We start from the raw sequence: 27,973 nt of genomic DNA on the forward strand, positions 1-27,973 counted from the left end.
GCAAGTGGTCAGAGGCCGCTGGCCCAGGTTAATGCCACCCACCCAAATTTTAAGGCAGTTTGTCCAGCTGGTCCCTGACACAGAGCGCTGTGAGGGGTGCAGAGCAGTGAGGGGCATCTGGGAGCACTACAGAAAAGGGGATCCATGTGCCTGTTGAACATAAAATACAGAGGGATCTGGTGGCTGCAGTTCTGTTCAGCACATAATTTGCTAGCTTCCAAAGAAAGCAATTCACGTTTAAAAACAGCAGGAAGGGCGTACGTGCTGAGTGATGAGAGAGACACGTCTGTGTGGCCTCCCTCCCCTACTCCTCACAGGTGCAGCGACCCAGAGGGGAGGGATGGCTGTCATGGGCACGGCCCCCTGGCAATAAGCTGCTTTTTCTTATTCTGATGGGCAGAGTGTTGCTGTAGTTCTGCGGTCTCTGCTGACCAACTTGCCAGGAATTGCATGCATGCAGTTTGCTGAGGAGTGTCCAGGAGTCCCCAGGTTTCCCAGCAGCCCTACTTATGCTAGCTTTTTATTTGCAAAGCTGAAAATTAATTAGGATATTTAATGCTCTGTGAAGAATTCAATAAAGCAGTCTAAGGTGTTGACATGCTTGCCTTGAACAAATAAAAGTCACCTGTGATTATTCTTATTGCCTGCTGTGGAGCTGTAGCCTGGCTGCTGAGACAGGGATCCTCAGTAGAGTGAAGTCAGGAGCAATGACAATTGGACACGTGACATTTTCAGTTTGCTATAAATTCATCTGTAAATAGCAGAGCCTGATATTAACGAGACCGGGCATCTCATTAAATAACATGAGATAACAATAAATAATGCTCAATGTGCCATTATGGAACTCTGCAGTACCTGATTTTGAGTATTACAGATCAAATTATGGAAACACTATGTTTTTTTCTGCATGGATTTACAACTATAGGCTCTCCATGTTTTAATGTGTGAAAATTTTCATGTAATGGGAGAAATTTTATATGTTTCATAAATCAGAGTACCCTGGTAACCATTCTGATTCAAAGCATAAAGAGCAGTCTGTCAAGTTCTTCGTCCTTATCTCTTGGGTGAAAATCTTTTCTATGTTTGCCAAGAAAATATACTAGTACGTGACCGCCTGATAAGCAAATCTTTCACTGACTCAATTTCAAAATAGATTACTATTAGGCAATATATACGTTTTCAGTGGTAACTGTTTGGACTGCTCAGATATATTTTTATAATGGTTTTAAAAATCACTCAGGATTAAAAACTCCTGGATCCTTGCTGTCTGGGATGAAGGTTACAAGGAATGTTACTGTGTTCCAAGTGATGGTGCCAACAGGGACATGCAGGTACATACACATAAAATATGTTCATGATATGAGACAGAAAAATGCAGTTTTGTAGTGTGCATTTTTGTATATGCTACGAAATAGCTTTTTCCTACGATATTGTGTATGCTGCATCATCCTAAGTATTTGATAGGGAACACGTTGATCCTTAATGATTAGAAAAGCTGCTTCTTGTATAGGAACTTTTGAATCCATCTGTGCTTTACCCTGTGGGAAGAGTTCTTAGCAGCTGCTTCTTTTTAAAGAAATTCAAAGAGGATATCTATTTGTGGGCTGGAGTTGCCATTACAGGTCTTCTCCGCACTATTGCATCCTGTCCACATCTCTACTATGCTACATGGAGACCTCAACTGCTCCACCCTAAATATATAGTCCTCTTAAAACTTGTTTGTTTTCAATGAGGTCTGCAAGCTAAATTGAAAATAAATACAGCATATGCAGAATGTTTTTTTCCTCTTTGCCTTTCAAAAAACATCATTCTTACATGTACCTGACATACCAATAAAACTTTATAATACATTTGTCCTTTTACTGCTAATGTTTTCAGATGCCCCAGTGAGGACCACAAAAAAACATAAGATGAAGCACTTGTGACCTTAAAGATTTTGAGATCTAATTTAGAAATTGGTGTAATACACAAACTTGATTGGGTGCAATTTATCTTCCTGTTCATGTTGTCAGCAAGACCCCCTGCAGGTGTTTTATTACAAACTCTAGCAATAACAACAACAAAACAGATTTCTGGGGATTTTAACAACTACTACAACAATCTACTCCTACTTTCTTTTACATCAATGTTAGCTCAAATCAAAGTAGTCAAAAGAAGATAAAGATTCAATGTAGGAAATACTGTTCTTTAGGATAACACCAAAATATCTACATGGTTGGGTGCGTACATGATCCATATTTAGGCATCTTGCTTAGGTGAGCTGAACGATCTAAGCAGCTACGTCTTTCACTTGATTTATGAGCTGTTTTGCAAGCCATAGGCTACAGAGGGAAAGTACAGGAGATCAGTTGTGTCCCCATCAGTAAATGAAGAGGAAAAGTGCTCCTGGAGACCTTGCTCTGTCATCCTCCTTTCCTTCATTCCTTCTGCTTGGTAACGTGAGAGTGACTGTTTGCCTAGCATGGTCTCTGGGCTGCCCAAGGACTGACTGTTCAGTAATTATGCCCTGAATCTCTCGAGAAGCAGAGCATCGCTGACAGGAGGAAACAGCTTGGAAATAGCTGCTGTGATTATTGAGCGCAGGAATCAGTCTTATCCAATGGATTTCTGTACCAAAGTCCATCCAACCCACTCAAAGAGAATTGTTAGCATTTCATTCTATTTACATCTACTATAGCAATTCTCTGTGAGCTGAACTTCCCAGTGTGAAAAAAAACAGCTCATTATAAGGAGACAACCTGTCTGTATCCTTCTTCTTTTTGGAGGGAGATTGCCCATAGTCATTCACGCGTACTTTATCCCTTCTACAAAATGAGATGTTGTAATAGTCTCATATGTAATGTAATTGTATCTTAGTTCGCATTGCATAAAATGATGAAATTCAAATTACTGATGGGAAACACCTTTCCCTGACATTAAAACACAAATGTTTCACTGTTTCACAATAATACTAAACTATGGAAGGTGATACATAAAAAATAAAAAATAAAAAATAAAAAATAAAAAATAAAAAAAAGTGAAATGGAAAGAAGTAGTGAAAGTTTCTGGAAAGGCATGACTGTAGATGAGCTGTCTCAAAGCAGCAGAGCAGGTCCATGGCACAGAGGCTGCTGCCTTCCTTGCAGCAGTGCACAATGCCTGATGTTGATGTAGCTGTGCTCCAACACCAGAGATGTTTGTCTTTGGTACCAGATGGAGGCTGGCAACTAAAAGGTGTTTGTCGTTTATTTACAACACACCAATGAATAATATTAAGCATGCTGCTTATCCACTGATCTCAACGACTTTTCCCTGAGAAGAGAGTAAGCTCCTACATTTTCTTGTAGTACGCTTTGTACCAACTTTTTAATGAGTTAGCTCTTCCAACTGACAAGAAACAGAGAAATCATCTGGCAATTCCTCTTGCTGGAGCTGAAGCCAGGGCTGAGCAGGTGAACAACCTTTTACATTTCTTCCTGCCCCTCTACAACTGAACAGCAATGGGGCACTTGTTTTCTGCTGCGTAATTCATGTGTATTTCAGTATTTATATAACAGAAGTAAAACAATGCTTGACTTAAAAATACACACCAAAAAGCAGAATCCATAATTTAGTCTCACTGCTGGTGTGAGATCCTCTGGAATCTGAGTGCCACTAAGCTGTGCTCAGCAAAGCTGAAACTCAAGGGTGCCTACAGATGATAATTAAACAACTAATAACCTTGCTTGGAGAGCCTATTGCATATGACAGAATATGTACAACAAATGGAACTGAAATGCAAAATCACTCTAAAATAGCATAATGATTCTAAATATGGAGTTAGGAGTGGTGATGATCTCTTTCCAAATAGAAGTAGTCATGAGTGTGGTAGTACTTTGCTAAACAAGATAGCTTAGTAGTCAAATTCTGGGTGAAAGGAAAGAGGGACTCATCATTCACTCTGGCAAAAAGTCCTAGCTCATAAGAAAGCTATATAATTAATGCTAGATACTTAAAAGCCATGAATTGCAGTTTCTATGTAAGCTTTGGAAATGGAAAAATGTATCCTGGCAATATTCCTGAGGAGGTAGAGAGGGTATCCGGTGATATTTATGTAGATTAAATCTGAAACTGACAGCCAGGGACCTGAAAGATAAACATATACCTAAAGGTTATGGCTCAACTTTCAGTGGAAATTATGAGGGCTTCTTTGACAGGCAGAATCTGCTCATGGCTCGTAAATTAACGTACAACTCTAAAGGTAGTAACTGCTGAGAACCAAGCTGAACACTGATTTTGCTTTGGTTTAGTTTTAAAAAATATTTCCTGACCACAAATTTTACAGTTGAAAACCACATTCGTGCCAGTTCTCCAAAGATGCGTAATCAGAGGAGGTGATAGATATGTGGCTGCTGCTCTAATCACACTTAACTGACAACTTATACAAGCCATCAATTTGAGGAAACACCTAGATGCTAAAAAGCCCAGGATAAAGAACAGAGCCCCACGGAGTAGTTTAAGGCTCCACACACTACTAGAAATAAAATCAGCAGAGGAAGTGAAAGAAATATAATTAGAAAACTGTCTTGAACCAGACAAACCCTCTTGTGTTGTATGCAAAGTTTACTGTGAAAGCTAATGACACTAAAAGCTAATTCAGTATCATCTAAAACATACAATAAAACTGGAATCTGTAGTCAAGGTTTTCACAGCTAATTGATTGACTTAGATTCTCACATTGCAACAAATAGAGTGAGTGGTACAAACTCTTGAGCTTGAATTATTAGTTTCCTGCTCCTTGGTGTCTCCTAGGAGCCAGGTAAGCATGTAAGAAAATAAGTTTTCATCTATGATTACAATTATATATTGTAGTATGTACTTATATTTAAATCTGTGGCCATCTTGTCTGGGGAAGCCTACATCTATTGTTTAGATAGGGAATACTAAGAGAAGTGATCCTTAATACTGGACTGTGTTTTGTATTGCTTTTATTGTATGCCTTCCTTTCTGTCTTGTTAAAGATAGCTAATCTGCTCTGAGCTCTGTCCTTCCATGTCTAGACCATCACTGGTGGCTATAATTTCTGCTTGGATGAAAGCTTTAGCATCTCTGTCACGGTTTCTCCCATGACTCCAGTGTAGGCACTGGTTGTTTCTCACTGGCAGACAGACCTCTATGTGTTACCATTTTGTGCTATCATACCTCCCAGGAACAGGGGATCTCTCAGAAGTTTTAAGGAAGGATTAGTTTTCCAGTAAAATCATTGTGAGTGCTAAACTGCCTTCAAATACAGGAGAGACTAGGAAGGAATTTGTTCCCTTTCTGTCCTTTATTTTTTTTTTTTTTCAAATAACTGGATGCAGTGAGAACTGCTGTATCTCTCTGGAACTGTTTCATACTCCAGAATCTATTCCTCTTTTGCAAGTGAAAGCTTACAGTCATAAGTTCTACTTACAAGCAAGCAAAATCCCCAAGCAAACAGACAAAATAAAAACCTTTAAGGATAGAACCCAGGTAAAACAATTTGGAGATGTCTGAGTGTTCAGTAAGCCTGATGCAATTGTTTCAAGTATGAACAGCCCAGTTTATTTTCAGTGAAGGTTGTCTTAATCTCTAAAAGTACTCTGTGCATTGTGTTATACCCACTGAGTATAAACTCAAAGGAGCTCAATGCACTGTTCTGATACCACAAATCTGGCTGATTATCACAAAACCGATTATTGCTAACAGCTGACTGAGCAGTCACGGCAAACAGTAGTCTGACCAGCAAACCCTTAAAATGTCCACTTTCTGACAGTGCACACTGACATCGAAATAAATGTGATGCTGTGACATGGTCAGGTGACACTAAAACATCTTCAACTCCTGGACAGCGCTCCCAGGAAGGCTTGAAGTGGCAAAAAGGGAAAATAATAATAATAAAAAAAAATGTTAGTAAGGCTCAAGAGAGCTCTTCCCTAAGTAATGTTTTTGTTTGCTTGCTTTTTAATGCAATGTTACTTGGAAAGTGTCATGGATAGATTAAAATGAACCCTTCAAAACTCTCTCACTATTCCATCTTTCTTTAAGAGTGCAGACAAGCTTGTAAAGGTGCTAACTTGCAGGTGAATGCTCTGCTGTTAGCACCCGTGGTCCTGACTGCTGGCCAGCTACTGGTTATAGTGAGGAGCAGGTTCTCAGCAAGAGCCCTGAGCCCAAGCCCCATGCAGAAGGCAGCACAAGGTGGGTTACACAGAAAGATGTTGGTTCTGTCACGACTCGAGGAAGTTGGGTGTGCTTTGTTACTAAGTTTCAGGGAAAATTAATTGAGAAGCTTACTCATTTGCAAGCGAGCAGGGGAAATTCCTGTGGTGCACGCTGAGTGCAGATTGGGGATTCCTGGCGCAATGAGCCCTCATGGCATATATGTTGGTATTACTTTATTGCTGTTGTTGATTGCGAGAAGGGATTAATGACAAGGAGCTGCTTAACAAGTTAACGAACACGAGTAATGTCATCCAATTGTTACAACCTCCTTAATTCCTCGGTTAAACGTTTATTTCACTGGAAATTCCCAAGGATAAAATGAGTCACGGCAGAACGGACAAAGTTGGGATAAGGCCCCCCCGGGTAACCAGCCCACAGCCCCCTGCCCGCTCCCAGGGGCGGGGAGCGCCGTGAGGCGAGGACCGGGAGCTGGCAGCGGCCCGGCGCGAGCCTCGCCGCCCCCTCACGGGCATGCGCGACCGCGGCGCAGGGTGCATGCGCCTCGCGGGCCCCCGCCAGAGCGCCGCGCGTGCGCAGAGCGCCGCACCGGGCAGCGACTAGGGAGGGTGGGAGGGAAGGAGGGAAGGAGGGCAGAAGGGCGGGCGGGCGGACGGCCGGCGGAGCCTTCGCCGCGCTGTGCCCGGGCAGGGCACGGGGGGCTCCTCCGCCTCGGGGGGGGGGCTCCAGCGGCGGCCGAGCACCCCCGGTCGCGACCGTGCCGGCGGCTCCCGCCCGGGGCAGTGCCCCAGTTTGTATCCAATCACCGCAGCGCGTGCACCGAGCGGGGCGTAAACAAGCCCCGGGAAACCCCCCTCCGCCCCGCGCCGCTCCGCTCCGCTCCCCGCGCCGCCCCGCAGCCTCCCCCCGCCGCCCCCTCCGGCGAGGCGCGCTCCCGCCGCCCAACCGCCTCACCCGCCCTCCCCGCCCCCCCGGCCGCCCGCCCAGCCGGCGCCGCCCGCGCCGCCGCCGCACGCACCCCGCTGCCCGCTCCCCGCTCCCGCAACGCGCCCGCGGGTGGGTGCCGCGGCCTCCGCCCGGGGAAGGTAAGGGGCCCGCCGGGGCGCGGCTGCGGGCAGGGGGGGGGGGCTGGCGGCCAGCCGCCGGCCGTGACACCGCTCCCGGCGCCGCCGCTGCTGGGGCGGGGGCCGCCGAGGAAGTTTCTCCTTGGTTAATGAGCCGCTAATGAGGGAGCGGGATGCGGGGCTGCCCGAGGGGCCGGCGGGCGGTGACGGGCGCTCCGGGAGCGAGCAGTAGCAGCCGGGTCCCGCGGGGCGGTCGGTTACATAAGGTGCCGGTGGGGAGGAGAGGGACGAGCCCGCCCTGCCTTCCCTTCCCTTCCCTTCCCTTCCCTCGGCAGGTACCGGGCAGCCCGTCCCCATCGCCGCGCCGCCCATCCCGCCCGAGGGGGCGGCAGCTCCCGGCACGTGTTGGAGGGGGGGTGCCGGGCTCGGTGCTGATCGCAAATAAACGTTCCGGCAGAACAAAGTTTAAAGAACTTGATTTTTTTCCTCCCTCCCCCCTTATCCTTCATGCGCGCGGTTCGCGTGATGCGATGGGTGGGGTGAATCATCGGTTCCGCGGAACCCAAGCAAGTGAATCACCTCGCGGCGCACACAGCGGGGGGCCGGGGGGTGGCCTCGGCTCCCAGGGCACGGGCAGGGCCCGACCCCCCCCCGGGCTGTCCGGGGGCAGCGGGAGGGCTGGGGAAGTCCTGCAGCGCTCGGTGGTCCGGGGGCAACCTGTTTCTGCATCGGCTCCCTGCCCTTCATTTTCTCCACGTCCTCAAAGGAAGGATGCTAATGACGAGATTTAAGTAACTGTGCCATTCGAAGTATGTTAATTTAAAGTCAGATTTAACCAAAACAAGCAAAACGTGAATGGTATCACACCGTATCCATAGCCCAAAACCTGAGACAGATCCCAGGTCCTTTTAATCTGGGATTGGTTTTGCGTAGTTTTGTTAAGTGAAAATAGTTAGTCTCTGGTGCAGTAAATACATAAATACATATTTGGAAAACAAACAGGTTTGTTTAATAAACATGCTAGAGTTGCACCTAGGTAGAGTTGTGCTCCCGATCCTCTTGCCTGTGGCTGTTTTAAATGGGATTAAGGCTGGGTCCTATATATAGTTTTTCTTTCAACTCTGACTTGATTCCAGAGTTGAATTCCATTTTCTACTTTTTGTTGACATGTTTATCTCTCCCTGTACACAGGCAGGACTTTGAATTTTGTAAGATGATTTCCTCTTTTCTTGGTATACCTGCCAGTGCCTAGAAATGAGGTCCCTGTTTATGATGGGGAGGTGGTGCTGGACAAATACAAGCACTCAGTAGTTTTACAATGCAAAAGTATGTGAAGATCTTTGTGCCTCTTACTGGTAAACCGTTCTGTCACCTTTGGCATCGGGTATCCTTTATCTGTCTGCCTGTGTTTTGTACCTCTATTCATTCTCCAAACAGGAATGGAGAAATAAATCAGTCATGGAAAGGATTGATTCTGGTATTTGCTTATGTATTACTTCAGCGTTCATTGTGTGGCTCTGAACGCCTCGCAGTCAGAAGATTCTGAAGTTAACCAAGTTAATCCTGCGTGCGGCTGAACAGTTCTCTGAACAGATCCTCTTAGGTACATTGGGTGGTAAAGCCAACAAACAGCAACAAATCCCATTTCTCAGGTGCATTTAAATCAGTAGTCAGACAGCACCCATCCTTCCTTAGTTAATTTCCTTACAAAGAAGGTAGAAGCATACACTATGTATAGCATTATACGTGCCTACAAAGAGACCTCAATTGAAAGCAGTACAGCAAGTAAAGCTGTAAGTGGGCTCACCACTCTGCTTCAGCCTTTTCCCCCTGCTCTCTATGCACCCTGGGCTTGAAAGTAAAAGTGAAAAATGCTAGAGTTCACTTTTAAGCCTGCAGAATGTGCAAAATGAAGTGAGATAAAACGGATTGGTTTAAGGTTGCGTCTGCGCAGCGCCATTTTTAGGATTGATAAGCAGCTTACTGTAGGACATGCAGCACAAGTTGGAAAACTGCGGAGGGCAATGCAGATAAAAGTGGAGTGTCTGAACTTTGTATGCTGGCTTTTGTTATGTTGGGATACATAGGCTTTGTTCTTAACATGGTTAATTTGTGAACAGATATAGTCATGCCCTTTTGTAAATAAAAATGGGGTGATGTTATAATGTTTATTTGAAATGGATAGTACTTTGCTCAAAAAATAGTTCACGGTATCAGCTGCTTTGCAGATTCTGTGCAATGAAAGACTGGTGCCTACAGCACCTTTGCAAGTCCTTCTAGCTATCTCAGCTGGAAATGGATGGTTAACATCCCAACGGGAAGAAGATAAATTAGATGCTTTCTTCTTCACAGTTTTTGCTTTAAAAACTCTTTCTAGATAGATGCAGCAGTCTCAAGCAAAGTTTTGAACTACTGGTGTGGAAAGAAATATTGGTGGTGCTGAAAAAGAATCAGTTCTTCAACTTCTTCATTGAAAACTTTGTACCAGGTATACATCCACCTGGCAGTCCTTTGGTCCCTAAATCCTCAGTTAAAAACAGTTGTTGCAGTTTTGTGTAAAGAAAAGTTAAATAAGGTAGTTAATTTCTATTAATAGTCTCAAGTAGGATTCTAAAATATTAAGAAAATTGTTAAGTTAAAAAAAAAAATTGACACTACAAGTTGTGTCTCTTTCTATCACTTTTGTTATTAGACTTGTAGCCAGTCTATTCTTGAATGTTGGTAAATAGTACTTTAGATATTTCCTAGAGGGATGCTTATTTCCCTGATGGCTGTGTTTTTCATGTTACATTTTTTCCAGTAAATGTAGCGTCATGGAAAGTACCAGCTTGACAGACTTTGAGACTGAAACCCCTCAATGAGCAGAGCAGGTGCAGCACAGGCAGCAAGCTCCACCGTGCAATGGCAAGAGCGTGTGCAGCTAGCTGCATGTGTGCCGTTACCTTCTCTGTCTTAGTTTTGTTGTTTATAAAATAATCATTGTTGTTTATAAAACAAAAACTGTTTGTTACCAAATGCAGGACACTTTTGGAATGAAAGATACATAGTGTTACTTGACCACTATGGTCTCAACAGCTGTCACTATTGGTTCTTACTTGTGAAACAACTAAATTTGACTGGCTACCTAAAGCTGAAACGGTTTATCCCGTTATTAATAGCTGAATTCATCTTTGTCTCAGCAGCTTTCCTAACATCTGGCCAAACTGTTCATTTGCTACTGGTCATCAGTCATTTCTTGTCTGTTGTGGAAGAATCTTCTTCCTTTGTTTGTCATTATTTTGTATGGTTAGAGGTTTGGATGAAATAAAATATAAAAATAGCCCACTAATTTGCCATAATGTTAGTAAGAATCCCATTTTCAAAAGAGACATAATGAGGAAAAGAAGAGAAAACTTTCTTTCTCAGAAGAGGTTAAAGATGAGAGTAGAAGTTATTGAGAGGATCTTGACTTTCTTATGATACCTTTATTTTACCGACTGCTGCAGCCCTGAGAGGGAGGCTTCACTGGGCTTCCGTTTGTTGCAGTCTGTTAGGGTTCAAGATCTGCTTTCCTACATTTAATTGTCACTGGCAGTGGAATTTGAACTAATTGTTTGGTTTACAGAGTGTACGTGGGCACTGGGCAGTGACTGCTGAAGAACCATGTTTAGGTATATACATTTTTGTGTGTATATGTATACAAGCACAACGCTAACGCTGCAAATGCGGTGCCTTTGGTGACCCCTTGTGCACAGCTTCAGGACGGGTTCTTCTACAGGCCGGAACACCACTGTGCAGTCACACCACTTAACTCAAAGCAAATTCTTATCAAAACGAACACTTTCTACACAGTTAATCTCTAACGTAGATATATCAGGAAATAGTGTTGGGATCTAAATGGTGAAACAGTATTTTTTTTCCTGATTCATTGGTATGATTCATTCTATGCATATTCTTGATGGCAGCTTTACAAAATTATTTTTTGACAAAGATGCATTGTTTCTGGCAACTTTCTGGCAATTACCGACTTCCTTAGAAAAATCTATGGCTCTGTGTGTATGGATAGCAGACAGCTGAATCAGTGAGTAAAATCTGATACCAGCAGGGAGGGTTGTAGTTTGTAGTTGACATAGAATTTCTTACATCCTTTTTCTTACTTCCATCTTCCCAACCCCACCCTGCACATTTGTTTAGCTCACCTGTTACAGCTTAGTCTTTGTCCTGCGAGCTCTTGGGGAATACTTTGTCACTGGTGCTGTGTTTGTAACTCCTGCAGCACTTTGGTATTTTGGTTGATTTGGCTTCCAGTCTCTATGGAAATAAGTAATAAACAATAGCTTCCATCTGAGATGTTTTTGCTTAAATCGTTAGTGTGTTCCTATCCCAGTCCAACTAAAAACCCAAACAACTTTTTTGCAGTTTGAATAGGCCATTTGTCTGAAAACCACCACTATAAGTAAAATACAAGTTTAAATAGACAACAGTATGAATGAAGGAGAATAACAAATCTAAATTCACTATTTTTATTATGACTGTTGTGAAGCTTGTCTGAAGGAGCCCATGAATGCTACCAAGAGCAAACTTAAGCTCTAGGAAAAATAAGACTTCTGTTTTGTTTCAACGTAGTTCAGCAGAAAAATCTCACAGGAATTCTCAAATGTGATGGTTATGGAAACAGTCCTAGTGATGACCTTCTGCAAGGCACAGATTGGTTGCAATTTACTTACACAATATTTTTATGGTTTCTTCTAGTCTTTCTTAAAAACTAAAACTAAAAATACGATTTGTGATGTTCCAGTGTAGCCAGTGTCGCGGTGCCCTAAGTAGAAGCTAGTTGAGCTGCAAATTTGGAATCACACACTTTTTATACCTGAGCTTTACTTCACGAGGGTGTGGAGTTAGAAACTGCTTGCACTGAGTATAGACAGATGAAATTGCTGCAGCTGACTGTTTCCATGAGGAACCAAGTGTTATGGTTGTGAGTTGATGACAGGGAAGCAATGTATCTTCAACTTGTAATTAGTAGGGTGATTTCACATTGGCCCTATATCACAGTATAAGGAATATATGGATTTACAACATAGGGTTACCTGGTACATTTATATAAATTTCTCTTTGCAGTGGTCCTTGAAAGTGTTACTGTTCATAGATTACTTTTTAGAGCTAGTGTAATTGTTGTGTAGCAGTTTGTCAGTACTAACGGATTCCATTTCACCAGTCAAACAAAAAAATAACCAACTGAGTTTGCAACAACTGTGAACTGGTAGACGTATGGTCACAGAGGTGAATTTATGACTTTTTATGAGACAGTGCAGAAGTAGAATATACAAGATTTTTCTTTAGAACTATAAAATGGAACATTTTAATATGCACTAATATTTGCATTTCTTTAAGTTTATACCATCATATAAGAAATCAATGCGTTTTAGTATGCACTCATACAGATAGTGTGGAAGTATGAGAGCACACTTGGATTAACTCTTATTTTCATCTACCTAAAGACACTTCATTTTTGCTTTCATTCATTTAAATGTGGAGTTTATTCGCAGAAGTAAGAGCTCTTTTATTTCTTTTTTGTTTGAAAAACAGTTAAAAGAGAAGAACATAGGCTGTATTCTGCCCCAGCTGTTTTGTAGCTTTCACTGAGTGTCCTAACACATGAAAAAGCTGCTGTTGTGGAGCAGTCTCATTTTTTAGTCTTGGCTTTCTCCTAATCACTACATTTTTCACACTTTGTGAATTTGTGATGCAGAAAGGAAGTACCTGAAGATTTAAAGTATTTCTAAGGTTGTAATTTCTATTTTGGCTTCGTCAGTACGGTGATAGCACCTACTGGCCTTGATCAATAGCAAGGTTTGAGTACTAAAAGAAGCTCTCCAAATGTTAACATTAAGTCTCCTTAGCAGTTGCTGACATAGTAATACAATGTAATACCGATGACATGACCTATGAAAGGCTATTAATTTCCTGATTCTATGAAGCTCTATGTAGAGGCACTGGAGTTCCTTTCAATAGCAGGAGACTTCCATTGTGCTTCCTAGTTCTGGTTCTTCTTTTTAGCGATACTGGTAAAATACCATCACCTAATTAATTTAGTTTGGATTTGAAGGGTTTGTTAGGTTATTACAGTATGTGTTCAGAGTCCCTCAGAGAAATCAACACGTTCCTTTGGGATGTAAAATGTATCAGGATTATCTATTTATTTAAGTTTCTTAAATACAATTTTTCAGATGACTTTTTGTATTGTATTGTATCTATTAGAATCTTTATGTACTACCAACGCACGTTACAGTAATAGAATCCAAACATTAAATACTCTGAAGACAGATTTCAGTGCTAGTTACTACTTATCAGATCGGACAGATAATTTCGCTCTGCCACAGAAAAAGTAGTTGATCTTGAGATAAAAGAAAAAAAGTCTTGAGGTCTTGAGTCATTTTTAGAGAAGCCATCACCACTAATTAAAGGAAGTGCAATTATATTTATCTCTTCCTTCAAGAAGAAGAATAGAATATATAAGAAAACAAGCTCTTGATTAAGTTTATACTGAAAACACTTTTCTTTTTTTTTTCAGATGGAACATCATCTTTTAAATAGCCAATGTGTGGATTGAATGAAGTTAAAGATGTTTCTTTCTTTCATGGTTTTATAAAATCATTATTTACTTTTTTGAAGAATCATGAGTAGTAGCTGCAGAGACAAAAGATCCTTTGTATGTTATAAGTGATATTTTGACTAAGTGCTCTTGGTTGATTCTGGCTGTGGAATTTCCCTGCTTACAAAGTGATTTTGAAGGGCTGCTTAATCAAACCAATATTTTTCATCTTTCTATCATAACGCTTTTGATATATTGCAGATAAAGTAAATTTTCATGCTTTCATTCCACATACTTACCAAAATTTGCAACTGTATTGTGTGGACAGTGATCACAGAATGCAAATGGATTTGTTTTAAATAAAGTACTCAGTGACAGTTGGTGCCTCACACAGGCAAGTGTTTAAAGTCTACTATTGATATGTAATTTCTTTGTATTCACTGCTGAAAATTTGGAACATAAATTGGTTTGGGATTGGTCTACAATTCAAAATTTCCATTAATTGCAGAGGAGCTTTTCTGGTGAATTCAGTGTGAAGCTGGAGGAAACCAGTCACAAACATAATAGAGGAGCTTTTCTGTAACACCTGACTTCTCAAGTTATAATAGCTCTTGCTAGATCAACTAGTACAATAGGGAAACACAAATGATTGGGCATATAAATCCTTTAGGTCTGAAACAACAGCAGCAGACTTTGAACTAATGGTGTAGTTTCAGAAGATGTCTACTGTCACTGCTACTGAAAGAGGGAAATGCTATCTCAGACATTGAGCCCTGCCAGTCATTGAACCCTCAGACTGATTAAGTTTAACTTAACTAGCAAGAAACTAATACAAATGAACTTACAGATGGATCCCTTTTTTGGTATAACTGTCCAATAGATCAGCTCCACTATTCAGGTAATCGTAGATTTAGGACAAGTTGGAAATAGTTGCTTTGAGTTTATTGTAATTATGCCAATCAAACAGACGATTTTGAGGGAAAAGTATGTTTATCACCTATAAAACAAAGGGAAGTAGAGGGAGAAATCATGAGGTAGTTCTCCATCACGGACAGAAAGAATGTAGAGGTGGTTACTGTAAGAACACAGAAAGCTCTAGTTGGAGGTGAAATGTGGGAAAAGTGTCATTGTACTCTACGGGCACGATGACACTAAGTCTGTAATTGGTGCTGTCTGGAAGGTCTGTGAGTCCTAGTTTCCACGTTTGACTTGTTGTGATGAGATCTGGGAAGTGAGAGGTGGAATTTTCTGATGAAAAATATTCTTACTGAATTCATTCCAGCATCTGGGGTTCTTGACAATGTATATTTACATTGATGGAAGGGCTGCGTAAATAGAGCAGTGTATATTGTGAAAGCAGTTCTTCCATATTTCACTAAGGTAATCTCTGGGCTTCCTTTCTTGGATACTTACTAAATTGCTGCCTTGGAAATGGGTTTGGGTCAGAGGGATGTGAAGCAAGGAGGAAGTTAGACATTCTCTGAGTCCAGACCACTAGGTGCAGACAGATTCCGCACCTCTGACTTTTTTCCTGGTGGTGGGGAATCCTTCCCACCACCCCCATCTGCCTGTTCTATATGGGGGCTCTCAGGCACCTCTAACATATAAAGAACACTTGCAAAGACCTGGCCCAGAATTGCTGATAAACCACATTGCGTGGAGCCATACCAACTCAGCAGCAGAATTTCTGTATTTGGGGTATGGCAGGGTGTTAGGTGGAAAAATGAGACAGTTCTAATGTAACTATTTTAAGGCTAAAGGACTAAAATAGTAGGATGTTTCATAGTTTAGGCTATTGGTGTGACCATAATTCATCCATGAGTATTATAATACTCATAAATTCTGTTCTTTAAAGGCTTTCTACCCAGCATCTTATTCACAGCACAGGTGTAAAGTATATGAGGAATGGATAATTACGATTTGAGAGATTGGTTTTGCCTAAAGGTTGTCTGTGTAGACAAAGGAGCATAACAGCCAAATTGGGTTCAGGGAGAGGTGCTAGTCATGCAGGTATATGTTTCCGTAAAGAACTTGGGTGTGCTGTTTGGAGATACAAAGGTACTATTTTATTCCTTCAACTGTGTGTTAGGGCACATCTATGTGATTTTAAGCAGCTGTAAGCTCCCGCTGCCTGCGCTTGAAGCCACGGGGCAGCTACCCAACAGCGGTCAGCACGGTGCCCAGGCCGAGCACCCGCGTGGTGGCTCAGTGCCATGGTAACACCCGCACAGGCCTTCCCTCAGCTTACTGCACCACACGGCCTTGTCCAGCCGGGGGTGGGGGGGCAGCTTTCAGGCTTCCTTGTTGATAAAACAAACAAGATTCATGCACAGAATTTTATCAGGAGAAACTAGCCGTTGCTTCTAGAGCTGTGACAGCGATCTCATGGATGAGTTCTGAACGTGGTATTTGTGGGAAGAGACAGGCAGATTGGAGTAAAGAACTAATGACTAACTGTGTGATAAAAATCCACAATGCTGAAAGCTGGACGATGCAGGGCCTTCCTGTTGTCCCTCAAGAAGTGGGGTGGCATTGCTTACTGGAGTGGCTGAGACTTGCCTTGTTCACAGAGATGAGTCTAAGCATTCCTTGCAGGTGACAACTAGAAGTTGATTTCTGTGTTTTTCTACCATTGAGAAAAGCATAAACATTGCTGAGCATCCTGAACAGGGGGATGTCTCAGGAGCCTGTGCTGCAGGAGCATTTGGTAATTCAAGCTAGGTCAGACTGCTTAGTGCAGTACTGCTCTAAAAGTGAGTGATAAAATATTGGCATTAATGATTGTAAGTATTCAAATATTTGACAGGAGTGTTACAGGAACTGTTAAATTGCTTCCCATGTTAGTGTAGCTGCTAAACTATAGTAACTTTTCTTTTAATAACTCAATTCTATTTATCTTGTGGGCTGCACAGGTTTTAAGTAGTGGCTAAAAAGCCTGGTACTCCATCATTGCTCATTTTATGATGTTAACATGAGCAGCACTCGCTTGGAAGTCACCAACTCTGTATGCATCATTCCCTGGAGCTATACCAAGTACACGGATGCAGTGATTCCTTATAAGCTATATAGCTGAATAGTGCAAGGATATCCAACTGCTGAATGCACAGTTGCCGTTCTTTTTCTACCGTGTACCAAAATCAATCAGTCTAGTATAGCCAGAACCAGAGCAGAGCAGGAGCCCAAAAACATTTTTGAGTGCTACTAATGTAGAGAGAAATCTCTGTTACAGAATAGTTGCTTTAGAAGCTTGTACTTTCCTCTGGACCATGCACAGATGCAGGAGGAGATTTTTAGGCTGTTCTCCTTCTCAAGGAGAAAGGCAGTAGATCAGATCTTTGCAGAATACCAGTTAAAAGTATCTTCATAGTTAGGAGGTCCCCGCAGGAATGAACTGCATTGCAATGAGTACTTTGTAATTATTTGCACCAGAGGCCACTGGGCTTAATGACTAAGAGTCTTTTTCAAAGGTGTTTTCCTGTAAGCAACTAAATGATAAATATTTTAAATCTGGAGAGCTGGAATTGCAGTCTGTGTAAATGTATGTTTACCATCTTTTTTTTTTTTTTTTTTTTTTTTTTTTTTTTTTTTTTAAGTCTTAAACTTGCACTTTTCTTTGTAAGACTTCTATTTCTGAGTTAGCAAGGTTTCATATTCAGGGTTTTACTTTTTATTTATTTATTTATTTTAATGTACCTGCTTATCTCACAAATGCAAGGGACCAACCAAAACACCAGGTAGAAGATACATTTCAGAATGAGAAGAAACTTGAGTAAACTAAAAAGAAGTCGCAGAAGGGTTGTGGAGCAGAATCTAGAGTACAAGTTCTGGTATGAAATTCTAAATATTTTCCTTGGAATTCAGGTCCCTGCTCTGAAAGGCAGACCTCACTGAATATGGAGTATAGCATGTTAAATAGTTCCACTGAGTCTGTGCTGGCCAGGCAATGATTACTTCTTACTAGAAAAACTAAGTTTAAATGAGTTTAGACTACCATAGTTCCTATTCTTCTGTATAGGTTATCCACCACAATATTTTTCATGCTTTATCTAAAGGTTGAAGCATGTTATAGGTAAGAACAATTTTATGTATGAAAATTGTCTATGAAGATGGAACAACTTTCTAGTACTAGATTCTTTTTGCCACTTGCATGATTTTTTTTTGACAGATGAGACTTTTCAAGAATAGTATATCTAGTGTAATCTGTCAGTAATTTATAAGGGTATGACAGGGTCCCTTGTAACACTTGGATGTTTAAATTTTAAATGACCTTTTACCTTCCTTTATGGTGGGCAGTATTCAAAAAGTATATAGAAAGTAAAGCAACATATACCCCTGTAGCCCAGCAAAAGACAGCTTTTGGATACAAGGGAGAGCTATGTATTGCATTTGCATAACATGTTGGTCTCAGTGTAGGTTAGATATGTGCTCAGCGTTACGGTTTTCTGTGAAAATACCATTCCCCATTTGTTCTGTATTAAACCCTTCTCCATTTATATTTTTATGCTCTTTGAAAATAAACATATAAAAGATGTGTTGTTTTAACAACTGATAAAAGCAAACTAGCTAGGGTGTGGAATGGTCCAAGATCAGCTTTCCATAAGAGTTCTTTCTGAAAGAAGAGAGATGAACTTGAGTGAATGTCTCTTATTTATTTTGCAAATAATCATAGAATGGTTTGGGTTGGAAGTAAGGAGAAGTAATAGATGCTTGGGAGTCCTAAGAAGTCAGGATTCCTGTCCTTCAGGCTTCAGTACAAGAAACAGCATTGCCTCCAGGTGTAATCTTTAATTCCCTACAAGAGATGGTTAGCTTGCAACAAGAAGTAGATTACACTTGCTCTGCAGTACACTTCAGTTACTGTCAACATATCCTTGTTTTACCCAAAAACTGGCAAGTTAGAGCAGTGCTTGCAATCTCATTACTTAGTGAAGAAGGTAGCTTTCTGCCTACCTACTTATCTTCATGTACAAGCACTTGTTAGGAGATCATTGGCATTAGTGAGGCATACAGATGTGATTCAGTGGTTTGCACAATTCATGTCCAAACTGAGTATTCTAAATTCAACCTTCCAGAGGGTTTTTTTTGTTTGGTTGGTTTTGGTAGTTTTGTTGTTGTTGTTGTTTGGTTTGTTTGTGTTTTGTTTGTTTGTGTTTTGTTTGTTTGTTTTTAACTAAAAAGGACAATCAATGTGCGTAGCATTTTGAGTGTGTGACACAGTAACACAGTGTTTATTTCAAGAGTCAAAAGGCACAGATTCCAGTCCCCCAAGAAGTCAGTCAACAATAGAGAAAATTGCTTGTGACAATTTCTAATTTATGGCCCTTAAATTTTGATTTCTATTTTATATGTATATTTTCTGTATAAAAACCTACTGTTATGTTTGGGGATTTTTCTTGCCTTTGATATAGGTGTGTGCCTTTTGATGCTAGGTGTGTGGACATTAAGAATATCCGGTAATATAAATGGAGCTTTATAATTGATGCAGTAAACAAATGTTCTGCCTTGGGTTTTGTTTCATCTTTAGTACGTGATATTTGTAAATGGTATATTCATCTTGCTGAAGATCACCATAATACTAATTACAGCACGTGTCCTACACCAGATCTTGGGGTTTATGTTGCTATATAATGTCAAATGTGAAATTGGTTAACAAACAACTTCTAATGAAATGATAAACAAGAAGAAATTCAAAGTGTTTTTCTGGAAAGCAAAAGTGTAAATAAATTATGGTAGTCATTTTTAGGCTAAAAAAATCTATAAACAGCTGTCTTATTCTCAAGACATGTTTTTCAAAAAAAGCTAACACTATCTGATGCAGGAATTCAAACACTGCATCTTCCGTTAATATTTAAAATGAAAGAGGTAATGATGAAACAGTGTTAAACATTTTACCGATTATTGTGAACCTGTGGCTGAATTATTTTGAACATATTTTAAGCAGTTTGTCCCACTGAAGTTACTCAAGACTTGAATTAATTAAAAAAAATAAGGACTTAGGTTTGTCTTGGACACACATTTGTACTTAGGTCAGTAAGTGTTCTGTTTCATTCCTTTTTCTGTAGAAAATAAACTGTGTATATAGTGTGCATTGCATGATAACTGGAAAAGTATTTTATGCTCAACTTTTTCAAAATAGATTGTTTATTTTCTTGTGCAGGAGTCTCTTAGATGTTTTGCCTAAATGGCTTATGTTTCCACCTACTCATGTCTAACATAATGTATTCCTTTCATAGAGAAATGAGATCTGAAGGATCATATTTGGCAGTTGTCTCTAGTGAAACTGAATTTTTTGCTGGAATCTCCTAAGAGTTTTGCAGGTTTACTAACAGTGCTGTTTTGGGAATAGAGCAAAAAGGTGCCTGTTATTTTTGTTGACATGGAAGCTGTAGATGTAAGCAGTCTAGCATTCCTCATGTGAGCAGTTTCCATAACAGTCTTTGAATCTTGCATGAAAACCTTATTCTTTCCTCATCTCTGCTCATGCCGTTAGTGAAATGAATCACTGATTCCATCGTGAAGTAAAGAGTTCATGTGGATGCTTATAAAGTACTGAAATATTGAAGACAGAGTAGGAGGTATTTACAATATGTAACCATCCCATGCTTGGAAGGTGCAAGGCAGGAACTAGAAAAAAGAATGGAAATGTGGTATTTATATGAATATTTTCTGCATGTGCAGTGGTCATCACAACTTAGCCATACAGTCAAAATAATGTGACATTAAAATGCAGTCTTTGCGGCTTCAAGATTAAGAGGTTTAATAGAGCCATAGACCAGAGGATCACTGCAGTTCTTAGTAGTGTCCACATACTTCCAGCACATTTTATATTAGATCATTTAATGTTGGAATTTTCTCACTTTGGAATTCTTATAGTAGTTAGAAGGAATGATGCTTTGTACACCCAGAGTAATCAATGCACTGTGGACACTGGTGGTATCATTTACTTCACATCTTTCCTCATAATTGTTGAGAGATTGTGATACTTGTGCATGTGTGGCATAAGATTAGGCAACTCCAGTTTACAAGTATGCTCCTAACCATACTGCAAAGAGTGCAATGATAAAGATGTTATCTTTAAACCTAGCTGCAGAGTATAATAAGTGTGTATGCTTGAATCTGTAATAGCATTCTTCTATTTGGCACCAAAAGTATTTTCAGTTAATTACAAATATAAAGTGAGGCAGTATTTCTGCTTCAGCTATTGTTTATTTTAACTGCTGCTTTGGAAATGAGCCTAACTGTGCATTTTTATTTCCTTTTTAATAATGAATGTGTAGCTGTAAAGCAGTCTATCAGTACTTGATATGTATTACCCAACAACTTCTTCATCACAGCAGTGGTAAAAGTACATTTAATTACATCATAGAGACATAAGAGTAACTTGTTTCAGGAAGTCATGAAGGCACTGTGTAGGATTAGGCTGTGTAAACAGCAATATTCACATTCATGAGATGTTTGTTAATAAGAAAAAGAAAGATGAGTTGATGGGTCTGATTCTTTGTCATCTTAAGTGGTCATTACTCTTGCTTAAAACTGAATGCAAAAATGCAATCAAAGCACAATGTTCTGTTTCATTTCCATTTTGCAAGTGTATAAAATTATATATATGAATGCACAAACTGGATAAGGTACTGGATAAGGTATGAATTTCCCAGCTTTTTATCTTCAACTGTTTTACTTTGTAAAATATTACGTACTTGTTTCCACATATTGAAAAAAAAAAATTGAGACTTAGCTTTTAATTCCTTAGTGGTACTGTTCTAAAAGTAACTGCAGATATCTTGGTTATTTTCAGGATTTAGTAGTATCAATAGCAATATGAGGCAATGTGTAGGCTTAGTGTTCAATATGACTTTTATGCAAAATAAAATTTCTCACCTCAGAGATTACGTGCGTGGTCTAAATCCATGTCAAATGAAATCCATGTCAATGTTCAGAAGAAGAATGGTGTTGTGATTAACACGTTGTATTGGAATTTGAGAGTTGGAAGTTTAATTCGTAGGCAGTCATGTCTGACTGTGTGGCTGACACCAGAAATTTCTTAGGAAACCGCATAGAAGTATTTTGCTCTTTGTGGAAAACAGGCTCAAAAAGGCATCCTTTTCTTCATACAGTCTAAATTGCAGGCTCCTTAGAACAAATGGACTCTCAAAGCATAAGTTTCCACTGCATCTGAAGGAATACATTTGCTGAATGGATATATTGGTACCAAGCGTGATTGAGACGGGTTTGTTGAATTGCATTAAAAATAGTGTCAGGTATTACAGTGAATGGTGCCCGGCTTGTTCTGGATCCTCGTGTGAGTAGGTTGTGCTCATGGATGTTCCTTGTGTTCACTTCCAAAGTTACTGGAGCCAGATAGATCAACAAGTAGATCTGTTTTTTCCTTCCCAACATTTGATTTATTTTGATCAGCTTTTTTATCAGGACTATGTACTTTTACTGTTATGCAGTGTTCTAGGGAGCTTATGCTAATGGTAAATCTGTCTTTAAATTGTTTAGCATATACAGTGGGAGTTTAATAATTTAAAGTTTCTAGACATATCGTGGACCTCATCTACTTTTTTTTTCTTCCTCATCAGGTGGTCTGTAGCAGACATTCACCACCTACAAGTATTTGGGGAGTGCAAAAAAAAAAAGTCTCTGCTCCACTTTAGCATAGAAAGTAGGCACTCAAAGAGGTCAGCAGAGCTCTGAGTTGTAATAAGCCTACTATTGGCAGCAGGGCTGTTCCTAGTTACTTGTTTTCTGATGTTACTTCTCAGGGAACAGCTGATACTTCCAAATGCTTTTAAGTGTCTCTGGCCCTGGATCGCATTTAGTAGCCTGTAATGAGTATGTGACTATTGCTGAAGTGATACCATTGGTACACTTGTTTACAAATACAGTGATAGAGCATTCCTGCCGTTAACAAATGTACAGATTTCTTTACATTTGGAGTCTGGGATAAACTCTACTGTGCTTAGAATGATTGATTTCTGAGCTCATTGCTACATCCATTATTGGGTATTTTACTGTAAATTAATTATTTGGTACTTTTAGCCTCCACTGTGTTTTAACATAATTTTTATCTGCAAATTGTTTTAAGTGTTTGTCAAGATGAACAGGACACAGACAGCTACATTTTGTGTGCTGAATACTAATACCTTGGTTTTGCCCTTCATGATTGTCATCAAGGTATAAGTTCTTCTGAAGTAAAATTCTCCTGTGCAATCTGCAAATGTCAGTTTATTATTGAATATTTTCAGAATGAAGTGCCTGGTAAAATGATGTCCTGACAGCTCAGTGTAAGATATAATGAGAAGCATCTACACGTAGATGTAGACATGGATATTCTGTTAATTAATTGTGGAAGTCAGGAATGCCTGCAGTTTTTATTTTAGTGGGGGTTAGGAGAATTGTGTATTCAGAAATTTGTTTTAATAAAATATTTTAAAATTCTACCCCCAAAATAAGTATTATTTTCAGAAGCTCAGAGGTGGAATAAGCTTTGGGATCTGTGGTGGGTGCAGAAACGTCTTTAAGCATAAATTGTTCTGCAGTCTCAAGGCCAGAGTAGCTCGCAGAATCACAGACAGCTTGGAGGGACCTCAGGAATATGTCTGGCCCTTCACCCCTGTTCAAAGCAGGGACAGCTGCACCTGGTTGCTCAGGGCCTTGTCAGGAGTGCTGTGACATTTTGAAAATCTCCAAACATGGAGACTCCACAGCCTCAGTGGGCAAATGATTCCAGTGTTTGTCCACCCTCACAGTGGGGGGGGGGGGGGGCGGGGGGAAATAATAATTAAAAAAAAAAAGGGTTAGTTTAGGTTTAAGTGGGATCTTCCATGTTTCAGTTTGTGCCCACTGCCTCCTGTTCTGTCACTGGACAATACTGAGAAGTCTCTTGCTCCATCTTATTTACTTCTCCCCTCATTTATACACATCGATGGGATCCCCCCTGAGCAAGGCTAACCAATCTCAGTTCTCTCAGCCCCTTCTCATATGACAGGAGGGGCTCCAATCCCTTAATCATGTCACCGGCTCTTCAGGCACTTTGTAAGATGAAAGCCATAAACAGAGGGAGAAAACAATGTGGTGGAATAGCAGTTAACTTTCACTCCTTACTGTCAATATGTGTGTCCTGCCTGGTTATTGTTACCAAGTTTTGTGGCTTTGCAGAAGAAACATTTGTGAAAGAAGTAGATGGGACCTTCATCATTTTGTGGCTGTACAATATAAACTCCTTACAGTATTCTTGTAAGTGATCACAAGTTTATTATTCTTTGGGCACTAAGTAGCATTTAAATTGGGTCCTGTTTCCATCAATGCCAGTGGTTTGAACAGTAGTGTCGTTGATAGGTCACGTAGGGATGCTTATTCTAAAATTTAATAGTGTTGCCCTTATTACCAAGTAAAAACTGTGTCTCCAAAGTTTCGGACAGGTGGTTCTAGACTCAACAAACTATGGAGCTGCTGATCTCTTTCATTAAAATAAGTGACCATATGTAATTTATCTAGTGCAAAACAATACACTTTCAATTTATTTTCTTTATAATGTTCTTTGTCATTAAACTTCCCATTAATTGTACCCAAAATTGTAGACTTCAGAAATCTTACTGAGCCTCCTTGTACTAAAATTCATTAGTTTATCCTATTTATTAGGAAGTGGTTTTGTTACTTCATCTTGAGGGTTTTCAACTGTTCTTGCCTTTATTTATTATTCACTGATATTAAAAATGGGGTGGGGATGAGGAGGAATTGTTTCTCTTGTACAAACGAGGAGACCAACAGATGCAATGAATAAATTTGTAGAACAGATTTTAAACATACTGGATAAAAGTGTAAATTGGCTGTCTCTGTTTGAAGGTACCTCTTCTTGATGTATTTTGTAACAATGATTTCTCTCACAATTTTGGTAAGTTGCTGCTTAGTAGAAGGCATACCCCAAGCATACATATTTTAGCTCCTGACTGATGGAGGGCTATGATGGCAGTAGCATTTCTGACAAGTTTAAAAGACACAAGGATAAAACGCGAGACAGCATTCCAGATTTCTCAGCAGGAAAATGTAAATCTCCTTAATATTATTCCTACTGAGCTGTGGCAACTAATGTCTTGTATTTAAATGTGAATTATTAAATAGACAGCATGATGATGATAGGAGCAGAGTATGTGTTATATGTATCAACAAGTTTGCATAAGCCTGCTACCTTGTCAAAAATTCATATTTCCATCTATGCATTTGTGATAAAGGCAAATCATTTTAAGAGTATTATGTGTTTTATTCATAAAAGCCCACTAAGGATATTAGATTAGGAAATGGAGTGAGATTTGCTTTGCAAATAGAAAGGTGAAAACTTCTAGCTTTAGGCCTACAGAAGCTAAACTTATCACAGCACTGAACATTCGCATCTAAAAAACTGAGCAAATTATAAACAGGTTGTAGTAACTTAGAAGGGTCAGGTATTGTATGATATCTTCAGCATAGTTTATATGAAATATAAATACAGTTCACTTGCCATTTAAGTATAGATACTTCTGCAGTGAATGCAGTGAAGCTTTCTGCATGCACAATGCTAAATAACAGCTTTTTGAAGAGGAGATGAGGATCTCTCTTTCTAAATAGAAATCAACAATCTTAGTAGAATGATCTTAGTTTGAGCATTTGTCAGACTTCATCAGTGTTTCATTAGATATTCATGAACCAAAACAGACATTATTGTATTTTATTCAAACAAATGTATCTCTAGAAGGGCCTTGACTGTGTGAGTGTGCTTATAAGCACAGATATTTAATTTTTTTTGACTCAAAAGCATGTAATTTCCTGTAGTATTACCTGCATTTCTTACCGTAATTTTCTTCCTACAGAAGTAGTTCATGATCCTGTGTAGCTGATGAGATCAGACAAGTTAGTAATTGGAGAATGAACTCCTGCAGACAGTACAGCTTTTTGAAAGCAGCATTATGTATACTCTTTGTATTCTGGGAGGGACTCAGTCTTGCTCTGTCCAGAGCCTAAAAAGAGAGTCCAAAACTGCCACAGCCTGCTCAGCCAAAAGCCACGTGGTCTCGTTAGCACCCCGCTGAGTTCTAAGCATCACAGAGAGGCAGCTTAAGATGCAGGGGTAGTAAATAGAGGCTCCAGCTCCAGGTTGATTTTATGCTCAGTCTGATTAAATGCACATCAACCCAGAATATGCTGTTTACATGTAGGCAGAGTCTGAAGACCATGATTTTGTAATCATAGAACAAAGTAATAAAAAACTGCATATCTCAGAATTGTTTTATAATTTCTTTTTTCAAAAACTCAGGTGATGATAATGTCAAACACTGCTTATGCAAACTTTTATGATTTATTGCAGTCGTGGGAATAAATTTGGGAAACTAGCACTGTTAACTTCCTAAGCTAATATGACTTCAGAACTGGCATATGGTGCCAAGTTAGGGGCTGAGGAGCAATTGTTCACTTGAGAATAGCTTCTGGCTAGAATCCTGAGCTTGTCTCACCCTAAAACTGGTACATTATTCAAATGAGAATTCAATTAAAAGTATCAGTTTTGCTTAATCTTTGGCCATCAGAATATTGGATACAAATTATTAATATTTCAAGACAATGCTTTTAGTAAAATGTTATCTGGAGTGATTCTCATTTGTTAATGCTAACTTTTACAAATATCCAAAACAAATGAAGTTTCTATTTTTGCTTAAGCTTAGGGAAATGCACAGATAATGCCTTTAGCTAACTCAGTAGGCCAACTTCAGGTATGACTGTAGCCATATGATCGGATGGACTGGATCACATGGAAAATGCTGCTGCACAGAGTTTGGCTCAATATGTAAGCTAAACTGCTGTTAAAAAATGCACTATGAGGATGTGAAGCTAAGATGCAAGTATCTTGGTCGGCTCCCTATTTTCACATAATTTATCCAGAAAAAACACTCTCTATTTTAGGAAATTAAAAATGAAATTCACAAGTATCTATATTAGGTTTCCTCAAGTTAAGACTACTGTTTTAATTGGCAAACAAAATAATGATACCCATGAACAAGAGACTCTTCCCATGTAGTGCAAATGAAATGGAGTCCATCCAACATTGTGTTATTAAGTTAAAGGTTTTATTCTTGAGAGGCCTAGAAATACAACTCCTGTTGAAAATCAATTGAAGTAGGGTACTTAACTTACTTAACAAACCCTAGGACATTTTAAATATCATTAATTTGTCTTGTGAAAGATAAGGAAATTTTGTTGCTACTTCTCTATTTGCTTTTGAGCCTCTTTGCTAGTTCTGCCATAGTAACTGGCATGAGTGGCTTTCTTGAGGGTTGCTTTTGCTGAGCTTATTGGAGTTTTAAATTTGTTTTGACTTAAGATCTAGTAGCAAGTCTTGTTTTTAATTTGCAGTGCAAGTTGATTGCATAATTGTGAAGCTGTTTGACATGTGTGATACAATTTGATTTGCATTCCTGCCAGCTTTCAACTGTAAGAAACAAAATCTGTTAGTAACAATTTTAGCAGGAGCCATTGGAGGGTTCTTACAGTTTGTTTTCCATCTCCCAGAGACTGAAAGATGACACTCTTTTAAAGCTATTTGAGCACTTCATGTTATTGTTTAGTTGAGCTGTGTGATATGTTGATGTGAGTGGCTATGATATTTTCAGGGAAAAAATACTGAAAACTATATAGTATATGTATAGATAGTAAACATGCAGTATAGCATGGGAGAAATGTGATGCTGATGGAAACAAGGATTAAAAAAAGTTACTGAAATATAGCAAATAGACATCAGGAAGTCCTGTGGAAAAGCATAGATTTTGCTGAGAACTGATTAGAAGACTTGGAGCATACAGTTATACTGATAGAGAGCTGCTTTGTCCCTGGAAGGATACGTATAGGGAGTTGACAAAGAATTCTTCACATGACCAACAGATCCTGGAAATCTGTGGAGGAGGCACAGTCTTGCTGGTGCAGACAGCAGCTATATTCAGGTTGGCTTATGCATGTTGCAGTGCTTGAGTTTTTCTGATAGCATGTCTCTGATTGCCACTGATCTATTTATTCATTTATATATTTGCCCATTGTACAGTAACAGGGGGGCTTGAGATGGCATTAATTCCTGAGTAAATTTTCTTGGGAAAGTCACAGAATAAGCAGTTGATAGTGTTGCAGAGAGCAGAGTAAAAAGAAGCTGAAT

The 27,973-nt window shown here is 39.8% G+C and overlaps 1 protein-coding gene across 1 annotated transcript in view; it reads left to right on the plus strand.

Annotated features, from left to right (window-relative positions):
- The first annotated feature begins 6,804 nt into the window (after positions 1–6,804).
- The window catches only part of PCGF5 (polycomb group ring finger 5), a 59,513-nt gene continuing 38,344 nt past the window's right edge, over positions 6,805–27,973 (plus strand). Inside the window, exon 1 of the mRNA XM_068687980.1 lies at positions 6,805–7,247. The gene's annotated coding sequence lies outside the window, so the exon portion shown is untranslated. The remainder of the gene's footprint in view (positions 7,248–27,973) is intronic.

The sequence above is a fragment of the Anas acuta genome, chromosome 7, assembly GCF_963932015.1.
Source record: "Anas acuta chromosome 7, bAnaAcu1.1, whole genome shotgun sequence".
NCBI lineage: Eukaryota > Metazoa > Chordata > Aves > Anseriformes > Anatidae > Anas > Anas acuta.